This window comes from Natrix helvetica, assembly GCF_964273705.1.
Source record: "Natrix helvetica genome assembly, chromosome: 1".
Lineage (NCBI taxonomy): Eukaryota > Metazoa > Chordata > Lepidosauria > Squamata > Natricidae > Natrix > Natrix helvetica.
The window spans coordinates 13,749,953-13,762,022 of NC_138548.1; the positions used below are offsets into that span (position 1 = coordinate 13,749,953).

Here is a 12,070-nt window from a genome sequence, read left to right on the forward strand (position 1 = left end):
CTCTCTCTATTGGCGAGAGCAGCAGCCAATCACACAAACCGAAGCTCCCTCCTCCTCTGCGATGACCTTCCCTCCTTCCCCTTAGTTTTCGCCTCGCTCCTCGTCCACCTCCCTCCTCCGCCTCTTTTTGAAACGGGCCGCGCTGATTGGCCAGGACGAGGGCATAAGGGGCGTGTCTCGAAGGGACGAGTCTAGACGAGACGAGACGAGAGCGGCGACAGCAGCTGGAAGAGCAAACGCACCTGAAGGGAGGGGTGAGTGCGCATGTGCGATATGCAGTTGCTCCCCTTTCCTCCAAAATAAATAAATAAATAAGAGAGGGGGGGTCGTCTGAGTGTTTCTCCCCTCTTTAGGGGCAAGTTTGGGGGGGTGCTATGAAGGCAAGTGGGAAGGGAAGATTTTAAAGTCCTTCTCGTTCTATTGAAATGAGGGTCTTAGAGACTGCTGAGTTGTGCCTGGAGGGGGGGGGGAGAGGCATGTAACTTAAAAGCCAAATTCCTCCTCCCCCCCCCCCTTGATGTGACAGTGGCTAATTTGTATTCTCCTAAAGGGAAGGGAAGTCTTCAGACTTATTTGGATCAGATGAGAGAGAATATAAAAGCTAATTTCCCTGCTTCCAAAAGAGACTAGGGGTGAAAATAAAGGCTTAATTGCCCCCCCCACTCCTTGACAAGGAGGGGGCTATAGAGGGATCATCTCCACCACCTTGGATTTAAAGGGTGGGGGGCTCAAATGCTTCTTTCCCCTCTCTTTAGAGGAGGGGGTCCAAAAGATAGGGAGGGGGAGAAAAGCAAATGTACCCCCTGGTTCTAATAGGTGGGTGGTTTTAATTCAAATATTGCTTCTTCCGAAGGGCGGAGAACTTTGAGTTTCTCCCTTCTTCATATTTACCAATAGAGAAAGGGTTAATAGTCACTCCTCTTCCCTTGAGAGGAAAGGGGGAGGGGGTCAAGGGCTGAAGGTGAGTTGCTCCCCTCTTTTTCCTCCTCTTAAATTGAATTGGGGGAGGGGGCTTGAGGCTATTCGGTTTCCAAACTTGAGTGTTTTTGCTGTATGTGTTGTTGAAAGTTGACCTTTGTGTCTGCAGGACACAAAAGGAGCCACTTTCCTTTTGCCCCAAATTCCATCCAGGATAGAGAGGGGAATCCCCTTCAATCTAAACAATATATAATTAAATTGGGGGGGACGATGACAATTAACCTGTATTTTCTTCCCCCTCCCCAAAATAAGGACTGAAGGAATGAACTTGTTGAACTGCAGTGCAATGGATAATTCCTCCGCTTTCCTTCTTGACTTAGTAGACTTGATTTGAAAGGGGACAACAACAAATGTTTAAAACCTCTTTCTTTTTCTAATGGGGTTTTGTGGGGGGGTTAACAATTAAAACGGTTTCTAGTGTCTTGTTTCTTTGGCTAAAAAGCAGTGGAGGCTGCAGGTTAGCTCCTCCCTCAGTTGAACGATAGAGGATTGAAAAGCTTAAATCTGACCGCATTCATTTGAGAAGCAGATGATGGATCAAAGTTTAATTCCCCATTCTTTGTGGTTGGGAAAAGCTTAAGGTTAATTGACCTCTTGTTTAGAAGAACAGCTGGAAGATTGAACCGAAACAATGGTTAATCTTCCTGTCAATTTTTTTTAAGCACCCTCTCCAAACATTTGAGGATAAGGAAAGTACCCCAATCCCTAAATAGAGAAATCTGTAGTAATAACACACTGTATAGCACTTTCAACATAGTTTTAAGGAAGTGATTTGTTGAGGTACATAAAATTAAAACAACTGCTTTTGCAAGTTTTGGTGGAATCATATTATATTGGCTTTCTTTTTCAGTGTTGCAATTCACCACTCATAAAATCCCTATTCGTATACCCCCTCAGTGGAGAAATTAGTCTATCCTTCAGTGGTATTTTGTGAACAGACCTATTCCATTTGTAGCTTCCCTTCTGTCTGTTTTTTTTCCCCTCAGAAGAGTTCAATATTTCATTTTTGAATCGATCATCTGAAGTGAGGGTGAATAAGAGTAGCTAGCTTGATCGGTGAGCTTCAGGCGTGATTAATCTTTACACCATGCTAACTTTTTTTATTTTATGGAAATTATTTTTAATGAATTATTTTTGTGAACGATTGGAAGAAGCAAGTAATGAATAAAGTTGTCCTAGTTATCTCAGAATACTGTCCTAAACGGGTTGATAAGGGAATCTTGACTTGACAAACCAAGAAACATTTGATTGGGGGTAGAAGCCTAAAGATTTGGAATAAGTTTTCTTCTCTTCCCTCTATTTCTCTCCCCTTCCCTCCATCCTTGTGAAACCGTTTGCATTTTCTGTTTTTAAGGCAGGAAATGATACCATATATTCAGTTGGTTGAAACATGGTTTTATTTGTAAAGGTCTGCTCTTAGTAACTCTGGTATGCTCCCCTCCCTCTGTCAAAGATAAAATTGACACCAGTCTAAGCCTGCAGCACTGGAATAGAAAGACCAATGGTTATTCAGTGAAAATGGGTTTTGGCTGCTTAAAAGAAGGGCAAAGAATACATGAATACAGCAGCACCAGTCCTGGTGTTCTTTGTAAAACTTTCTTTTAGCTAGGGCCGTTAGCTCCCATTGGTAATGCTGAGAGTTATGGCCAGCCATAAAAGACAGCTGTATGAGTGGCCACTTGTATGAAATACCTTTCTGTATTTCAGAAAAAAGGGTTAGGGTACAATGGAGCTTGGTAATATGGGGCTGCAACAAATCAAATTTAGGGAAAATTTCCTCCCTTTCCCTTCAGGCTAACTTGCATTGGCCTAGACATTTTTCTTCCTTTCTATCACAGTGTGACAGAGGTGTGTATGTATGTATTTTCGTAAGGATAGAGAAGATAAGCAATGCTATTCAAGATAAAGCTGGTATCTGAATCAGCTGATGAAGCTCTGGTGTTACGGCTTTGACTTTAGTTGTGCTAAAAGTCTAACTTGCTAGTTTAGGGGTTGACACACCCATGCCATTTTATTTTCTGCAGAGATCCTTGAGTTTAATTCTCAGATTGTTGTGGGTGACTCGGCTGTCAAGGAAATCTTCAGGACTGACACGGGTACAGCCTCAGTCAACAATGCTTGAAAAGTATATGTTTTAATTAGCTACAGAAGTTTTAAATCCTTCTGGGAAAATTTCTCTTGTCGTGTGCATTTTGGTTGCATGGTTTAGATCAGGGGTGTCAAACTCGATTTCATTGAGGGCCGCATCAGGATTATATTTGACCTTGGCGGCTGAGATGGGCGTGGCCAGCTTTATGTCACTCATGTCGGGAGGGGGGGTCTGTGGTGACCCAAGCGCTCTGCCAATGAAAATGGGCTCCATTTTCAGCTGTGACAGCTTCCTGCCAAACTCTGCCAGTGAAAACCGAGCTCCGTTTTCACTGGCAGAGGGCGGCTGGAGGCCATCACAGCCGAAAACGGAGCCTGGCAGGACTGGGTGTGGTTGTCCTGAGCTCCATTTTTGCTGGCAAAGGCACTGTGAGCCAGTCTATGGTGGCCCTGTGGACCAGATCCGGTCCCTGGGCCTTGAGTTTGACATTCCTGGTTTAGATTTTCAATACTGAGACTCTGCAGATGTTTTAAAAGTTATTCCTACCTGGGCCACATTCTGAAACATTGTCTTCCTCTTGTACAATGCTTTATAGCTCTTCCCCCCATTGTATTCAATACAAACAGGTTGTCTTTAAGGCTTTGATTTCCACAGAGGTGGGGTAGTCAGTCCTGACTAATCACTTGGTCTTCTTGTATTGTTCATGGTGCGAAGGGACAAACCGGGAGCAAAATATGGTTAGCTGCCCAATGACGAACATCATTTTTGAGCAGTGTTTTGAATTAAATGTGCCTTTTGCATCTGAATTTTGAGTTCACTTGTTGAGCCACATTGCAACATTCCACTAGAAAGTCCACTTTTGCGAATTTCTGACAAGCAAAGTCAACGTGGAAAGCATATTCCCTTCACAACCGTGTCCCGAACTTAACAATTGCAGCGATACGCTTAACAACTGTGGCAAGAAAGGCCATACAGTGGGGCAAAATTCACTTAACAAATGTTTCACTTAGCAACGGAAATGTTTGGCTCAATTGTCATAAGCCGAGGACTACCTGCATTGCTCAGTGTAGGAAATCCAGATCTGGAGCATTCCCAGCCAATTTCTATCCAGTCAAGGGTGAAAAAAACCCCATTACTTGTCTAATAATTAGCTCCCTGATAATTGCCAGTCCATTTGATATACAGGTAGTCCTTGATTTACGACTGCAGTTGAGCTCAACATTTCTGCTAAGTGAATTTTGCCCCATTTTCTTGCTACAGTTCTTAAGTGAATCACTGCAATTGTAAAGTTAGCCACACGGTTGTTAAGTGAATCTGGTTTCCCCCATTGAGTTTGCTTGTCAGAAGGTTGTAAAAGGTGATCACATGACCCTGGGATACCGCAACCGTCATAAATATGTGTCAATTGCCAAGTGTCTGAATTTTGCTCACCTGACCATGGGGATGTTGCAATGGTCATGTGAAAAACAGTCATAAATCTTTTTTTTTTCACTTCCTTTGTAACTTTGAATAGTCACTAAATTCACTGTGGTTAGTCGAGGACTATCTGTATTGTCCAGCTTTCCAGTTGTAAACTGGAGTGATGAAAAGTATTCTGATAACATCGAAAGAGGGATTAGTTCCACTTCTGGTAAACTGACTGACAAGAACTATATAGGAATTTACGTTGATCTTTTCTAGGAATTGCAACTATTGAAAATGCTTTCATTTCCCGTCTTCGGTTCATTCTCAGTTTTTTTTTATTACCGTGCTGGCTTGTCTGGTTTAGGCATTGATTTTGTAACCATACCAGGTTAATTCTTTTTGTGTTCCTGGCTTCAGGAAGGTTTATTTATCCTTCCCGTTTTCTAGGTGTGACTGCTCTGAGTCTTTTAATTGCTCCCAGTTGCTGATTCTCTGGGAGCGATTTCTACATCCCTCGTCCCAAAACTTTCAAAAGATTCGAAAGTCAAACAAACTGTTCTTGTCCTGAAAGTTTATACAGACGTTATGGAAGCAAAGGTTATTTCCACACTGAAAGGTGAAATGGAAAAGTTTTCTCAACTAGCAAGAATTAAGGAAAGAGATGCCAACTGGAGCATTTAGCTGCTGGACTCTCTGCAAGAATTTCCAGCATGTTAGAAAAAACATTACAGATCGTATTGAATATTTACTAGAATGTGTAACTAATGTTGAAAATAAGCTGACAAAAATTACTCATCTACAGAAATATTTACCAGCTAAGGGTTGCATCCTTTTCTAAGCTGAATGAAGGCAAGACACTCTTCTCCCAAGCTAGTATGCTATCCACAAAAAAAGCAAAATGTTCCAGTTTGGTCTAGTGGTTAAGTTGTTGTTAATTGCAAAGTTGTGACTGACCCATGGAAAACATTCCTCCAGGCCCTTCCTGTCCACTACCATTCCCCAAAGTCCATTTAAGTTCACGCCAGCTGCTTCGGTGACTCCGTCCAGCCACCTCATTCTCTGCTGTCCCCTTCTTCTTCTTTTGCCCTCAATCGTTCCCGGCATTAGGATCTTCTCCAGTGAGTCCTTCCTTCTCATTAGGTGGCCAAAGGATTTGAGTTTCCTCTTCAGGATCTGGCCTTCTGAAGAGCAGTCAGGGTTGATCTCCTCTAGGACTAACCGGTTGGATCGCCTTGCAATCCAAGGGACTCGCAGGAGTCTTCTCCAGCACCAGAGTTCAAAGGCCTCCATTCTTTGGTGCTCAGCCTTTTGATGCTGTCCATGGGGTTTTCATGGCAAACATACTGGAGTGGGTTGCCATTTCCTTCTCCAGTGGATCACGTTTTTTCAGAGCTCTCTGCTATGACCTTCCTGTCTTGGCTGGCCCTACACGGCATAGCTCATAGCTTCATTGAGCTACACAAGCCCCTTTGCCACGACAAGGCAGTAACCCATGAAGGGGTTAAGACACCAGGCTAAAAAAAAATGGGAGATACTGAGTTCAAGTCTCGCTTTAGCCATGAAAAACGGCTGAGTGACTTTGGCCCAATCATCAGGAGATTTTGACTTCTAGTCCTGCTTTGGACATGAAAGGCGCTGGATGGCGTTTAGGCCAATCGTACTAGGAAATTGAGAGTTCTAGTCTTGCCTTAGGTACGAAAGCTTCTTGGGAGAGTCTCTCAGCCCAACCCACCTCCACAGGGTTGTTGTTGTGGGGAAAATAGAGAGAAGGAGGTATGTTGGATACGTTCACCACCTCGAGTTATTTGTAAAAATAATAAAGGTGGAACACCAATAATTAATTTGTGACATCATTCATTCACGTGCTTGGATTTCTTTATTCCTCTGTTCATATTTATCTGAGTTCTCTCCCAACTTCACTTTGTGTAACTCCTATTTAACCAGTCTAAGACTTAAAAAACAAGACTGGGGTTACTGGATGCTGGGCAAAGCAAATCCTGCCTTTAATCTCCTCAGGTGAATTTGAATTCTGATTTTTTTTTTAAAAAAAGAAAACTTTGGGACAATTGCAGTGCTGTGGAGAACCGACCATATAGCATGAACAGTAAAAAATCTGAGAAAAAACAACGTGTTTGCTTAAGCCAGGGGTGTCCAAACTTGGGAACTTTAAGACTTGTGGACTTCAACTCCCAGAATTCCCCAGCTGGGAATTCTGGGAGTTGAAGTCCACAAGTCTTAAAGTTCCCAAGTTTGGACACCCCTGGCTTAAGCCATGCTGGCTGGGGAATTCTGGGAGTTGAAGTCCACAAGTCTTAAAGTTCCCAAGTTTGGACACCCCTGGCTTAAGCCATGCTGGCTGGGGAATTCTGGGAGTTGAAGTCCACAAGTCTTAAAGTTCCCAAGTTTGGACACCCCTGGCTTAAGCCATGCTGGCTGGGGAATTCTGGGAGTTGAAGTCCACAAGTCTTAAAGTTCCCAAGTTTGGACACCCCTGGCTTAAGCCATGCTGGCTGGGGAATTCTGGGAGTTGAAGTCCACAAGTCTTAAAGTTCCCAAGTTTGGACACCCCTGGCTTAAGCCATGTTGGCTGGGGAATTCTGGGAGTTGAAGTCCACAAGTCTTAAAGTTCCCAAGTTTGGACACCCCTGGCTTAAGAAATAGGGTGGATAAACTTGCATTCTAAAGCAGGATTTCTCAACCTTGGCCACTCTAAATTTTTAAAGTTGCCAAGGTTGAGAAACATTGTTCTAAACCAGGGTGTCAAACTGGATTTCTTTGAGGGCCGGATCAGCATTGTAGTTCTCTTTCGTATGCCAGCCAGGGTGGGTGAGAGACGGGACAGATGCCACCTGCAGCACCCTGCTGGCCAAAATGCGGCAAAGGGGGGACTGCACAAGGCCCACCATACCCTGTTCTCGGCCTGCACGGCCTCCTGCAGCACTTTGCCGGCCAGATGGGGTTTGGGGGTGCTGTACGTGCTCCCCTGCCCCCATTTTGGTTGCCAGAGGCACTGCAGGCCAGTCATTTGCTGTTTCCAGGTTGGTCCTGGGGCCAGATTTAACTACTCCATGGGCCAAATCCGGCCTGCAGGGCCTTGAGTTTGACACCCCTGTTCTAAACCAAGCTTTAGATCCTTGGGGGCAACCCTCAATTAGTGGCATCTTCCACTGATTAGGAAGTCTGGGGGTTTAAACATCATTCCCTCCTTCCAATTTTTCTCCCCGTCATAAAACCTCCCCATGGAGTAATTAGACCAAGAGTTAGTGGTTGACCCATGCTTACTTAATGAAATGCCAAAAAAGCCAACGCAGACCTAGGCTGCCTCAACAGAGGGATAGAATCAAGATCACGTGAAGTGTTAATACCATTTTATAATGCCTTGGGAAGGCACACTTGGAATACTGCATTCAGTTTTGGTCGCCACGATGTAGAAAAGATGTGGAGACTCTGGAAAGAGTGCAGAGAAGAGCAACAAAAAGGATTAGGGGACTGGAGACTAAAACATATGAAGAACGGTTGCAGGAAATGGGTGTGTCTAGTTTAATGAAAAGAAGGACTAGGGGAGGTATGACAGCAGTGTTCCAATATCTCAGGGGTTGCCACAAAGAAGAGGGAGTCAAGCTGTTCTCCAAGGCAACTGAGGGTAGAACAAGAAGCAATGGGTGGAAACTAATCAAGGAGAGAAGCAACTTAGAACTGAGGAGAAACTTCCTGACAGTTAGAACAATTAATCAGTGGAACAGCTTGCCTCCAGAAGTTGTGAATGCCCCAACACTGGAAGTCTTTAAGAAGATGTTGGATAGCCATTTGTCTGAAACGGTATAGGGTTTCCTGCCTAGGCAGGGGGTTGGACTAGAAGACCTCCAAGGTCCCTTCCAACTCTCCTATTGTATTATTGTATAACTTCCATAGCTGAGGGTAGACTTTAACTTGGTCCGAGTCTAGTCCTTCAATATTTACCAACCCCCTGGCATTCTTTTCAACATAATTGTTTAAATATGGCATTTTAAAAGGTGGGTACAATTGTTGATATTTTGCATCCATTCCCATAGGGCAGGGACAGGGAACTATGGTACTTTTATGACTTGTGGACTTCAACTTCCAGAATCCCTGAGCCAGCCATTTCCTGGCTCAGGAATTCTGGGAGTTGAAGTCCACAAGTCATAAAGGGGCCAGAGTTCCCTATCTCTGTCCGTGGGATGTGCCCCTAAATATCAATAGTGTGCTGGAAGAATACTGAATGATTAGCAGAATGTCCCATTTTAAAGATAACACGTTGTCTTGGACACAGAGTACTTTATGCACTGTATCCAATTGTCCCTGAATGCCAAGAGACATAGATTGCATTTGAAGTTGGAAGTAGTATATTAAGAAATTTATAAGAATAGAAAAGCTTTTCTTTTATCTAAACCTCATCTTAAAGAGAGAGACTCACAAAAGTGTGTGTGAAGGATAGGATTGGGGTTGGACTAGAAGGCCTCCAAGGTCCCTTCTAACTCTGTTATTCTGTTTTGTTTCCCCAAGGATAGTCTACTTTTGTCTTTTAAACATATTCATTTATAGTAGTGAAAAACAATGCAGGAAGTGTGTAAAGACCCTTCTCCTTTTCTTTTTTTTTCAGTAATTTGCTTTCAGATCAAACAACTCACAGATGCAAGGCGAGGAGGCAGTCTCCCACAAAACATGCATTTTCCCTTGAGGTACAAGCACTCCTCCACTTACAACCACTATTGAGCCCCAAATTTCTGTTCCTATGCGAGACAGTTGAATTTCCCCCGTTTTAAGACCTTTCTTGCCATGGTTGTTAAGTGAATCACTGCAGTTGTTAGGTTAGTAGCCTAGTTGTTAAGTGAATCTGGCTTTCCCCTTGACTTTGCTTGTCAGAAGGGCGCAAAAGCTGATCACGTGACACCGGGACACTGCAACCTTCATAAATTGCCAAGCATCTGAATTTTGACCATGTGACCATGGGGATGCTACAGCGGTCATAAGTGTGAAAAAAACAATCATAAGTCACTTTTCTTCAGTGCCGCTGCAACTTCAAACGGTTATTAAATGAACTGTTGTAAGTCCAACTGTTGTATATGAAAAATATTTGACCCCCCCAGAAAAATATGAAAATGTATTCTTTCTCATTCTAAAGTATAGGATTCAGAACAAGGATCCCAAGTTATATAGGAATTCATTGTGTGAAAAAAACAGGAAGAGCGTGTGGGCAGTGGAACCAATTAATCAGAAAGAGTGGGCTTACTTTCACTGGAAGTATTCAGGTGAAGAGTAGAACCATCTGCTAAGAATTATTGAATTTGGGTTACTCATCTGAGTAATGTATTAGATTCGAAGCCTAAATCGGTGGCTTTCAAACTGGCAAGTTTAAAGTATGTGGATTTCAAGTCCCAGAATTCCCAATGTCGGGGAATTCTGAGAGTTGAAATCCACATATTCTAAAGTTGCCAAGTTTGAAAAAACACTGGCCTAAATAGCTCCTTTCAATTCTAGTTTGCTGGATTTACTCAAACCTGAGCTGTAGTATAGTGGTGTCAGAGCTTGTAGGATGTTAGATATAGAAAGCAATATCTATTTAAGATTGCAGAAACTTCCTTTTTTCCTTGAAAATCTGAGATAGCATGAAGTTCACCAGGATTTTATGGCAATTTACAGCTGTGTTTTTCAATTTCGGGAACATTAAGAAGCATGCTGGCTGGGGAATTCTGGGAGTTGAAGCCCATGCATCTTAAAGTTCCTGGAGTTGAGAAACACTGATCTATAGTAAATTGGTAGGTTTTCTGAAACTGGTAGCGGAATATAAATAAACCTTTCCTCTTTGGCGTTCTGAGCTGGTTTGGAGAATGTGTCAGCCCATTCTGCTTCTGTGCTCAATTTTATCCTAGAATCTATGTACCAGCTGGCAGGTGTAATCTGTCTTCTTTAAGTCTTGTCATTTGCAGTTATCAGATTGATGCATAAATATGAGATTGTAATAAGTTATTGCTTTGGCTCTGCAGGGTGTTTTTTAGAACAGCAATTATACAATACAATACAATAGTAGAGTTGGAAGGGACCTTGGAGGTCTTCTAGTCCAACCCCCTGCCTAGGCAGGAAACCCTATACCGTTTCAGACAAATAGCTATCCAACATATCCCACACTGCTAAGGGACTGCCATTAGTGGCAGTCCCTTAGCAGTGTGGTGGTTTAGTGATGAAGATGCTCGAAAGGTTGAGAGTTCAATCCTAGGTAGTGGGAGATATTTATCTCCTAGAGCACAAATGAAAAACATCTGCTGAGAACTACGAGTAGGCATCAGGAAGGGCATCCGGCCAGGAAAGACTCGGCTCCATTCACTTGTCCTGACTGTACCCCAAATAGGGAGTTTTTATTTATTTAGAGGCAATCCTTAATATGATGCTCACAGTGGTTTGCGTAGATGAGAATCATTTATTGAATAGTTTCTGGGGTGTATTTTGGCTGTACAGTTAGGAGCTTACAGGTAGTCCTTGACTTATGACTGGTTACTTAATGACTACTTGAAGTTTCGACAGACCACAAAAATATATTTACGACCCAGATTTGACGTTCTGATGATCGACACACCCTTTGCAGTGTCCCCTGGTCACACAACGAAAAATTATAACATTTTTTTGCCAAAAATCAACATTTACCTCTTGTTTCCATCAAAAAAATGTCCACTGCAGATAATGGATTTGCTTAAACATCGGTGGCATTCGTTTTACTGCCATGTTCACTTAATAAACTTATGCAAAATGATTGTAAAATCAGGTGTGGTCATATGATGATTCACTTAACGACCTTTATAATGTCATGTAACCTTAATGACTTATGACCATAATTGAGCCCGGAGTTAATGTTATAAGGCGTATCGTGTTTAAGTGCTGGGCTCTTTTTTTTGATAAAGTACAAAATTTTAGCAAAACAAGGAAGAAACATTCCACAAACTCTATGTTCTATCCATAGTTTTAAGTAACATTTGAAAAACTTTTAACTGTGGAAGCATGAAAACATGTGCAGGCAAAGCTTTTGAATATCTCTCTTACTGCAGCTTCTTCAGATCTGTGAGCCTTCCCCACTATTCTTTTCACCATTGCTGTTATTTTATCGCAGAATATTTTTTTGCCCTTTGCCTCTAGTTTGTGCATTTGTGTACTATGGTATTAGCAAATCGAAGGTGGATTATCCAGGCAGGTCAGTTAACCTGCCGAACAAGTTTGAAAACAAACGTACTTGTCATAACTCAGAGAAAAAAGATTTGTTTGTGGTGCATCTCTGGAATTGTCGGAGGTAACTTGCCTACGGACGGCCTCTCCTGCTCCCTCCCAATTGTACAAGACTCGGTTTCAACCTATTGTTCCTTCACCTATGAAAAGAAATCATGATTTCTTCTTACTGGAAGCCATATTCTTCTATACCAGGGATGGCAAAACTTTTAGCCACTAAGTGCGCAAAGTGCGTGTCCGTGCATGCCCAAACTGAAAGGTGCTTAAACGTGCGCATACACAAACATGCACACATACGCAGCAAAGACCCAAAGACCAGCTGGCCAGCGGGAGGCTGAGCACCGGAACACCGGCAGTGTGGCAAGA

The 12,070-nt window shown here is 42.8% G+C and overlaps 1 protein-coding gene across 2 annotated transcripts in view; it reads left to right on the forward strand.

Moving 5' to 3' along the window:
* Positions 1–98: 98 nt before the first annotated feature.
* The window catches only part of SLC25A42 (solute carrier family 25 member 42), a 51,618-nt gene continuing 39,646 nt past the window's right edge, over positions 99–12,070 (forward strand). For both annotated transcript variants that reach the window (XM_081939137.1, XM_081939138.1), the window contains exon 1: positions 99–254. The gene's annotated coding sequence lies outside the window, so the exon portion shown is untranslated. The remainder of the gene's footprint in view (positions 255–12,070) is intronic.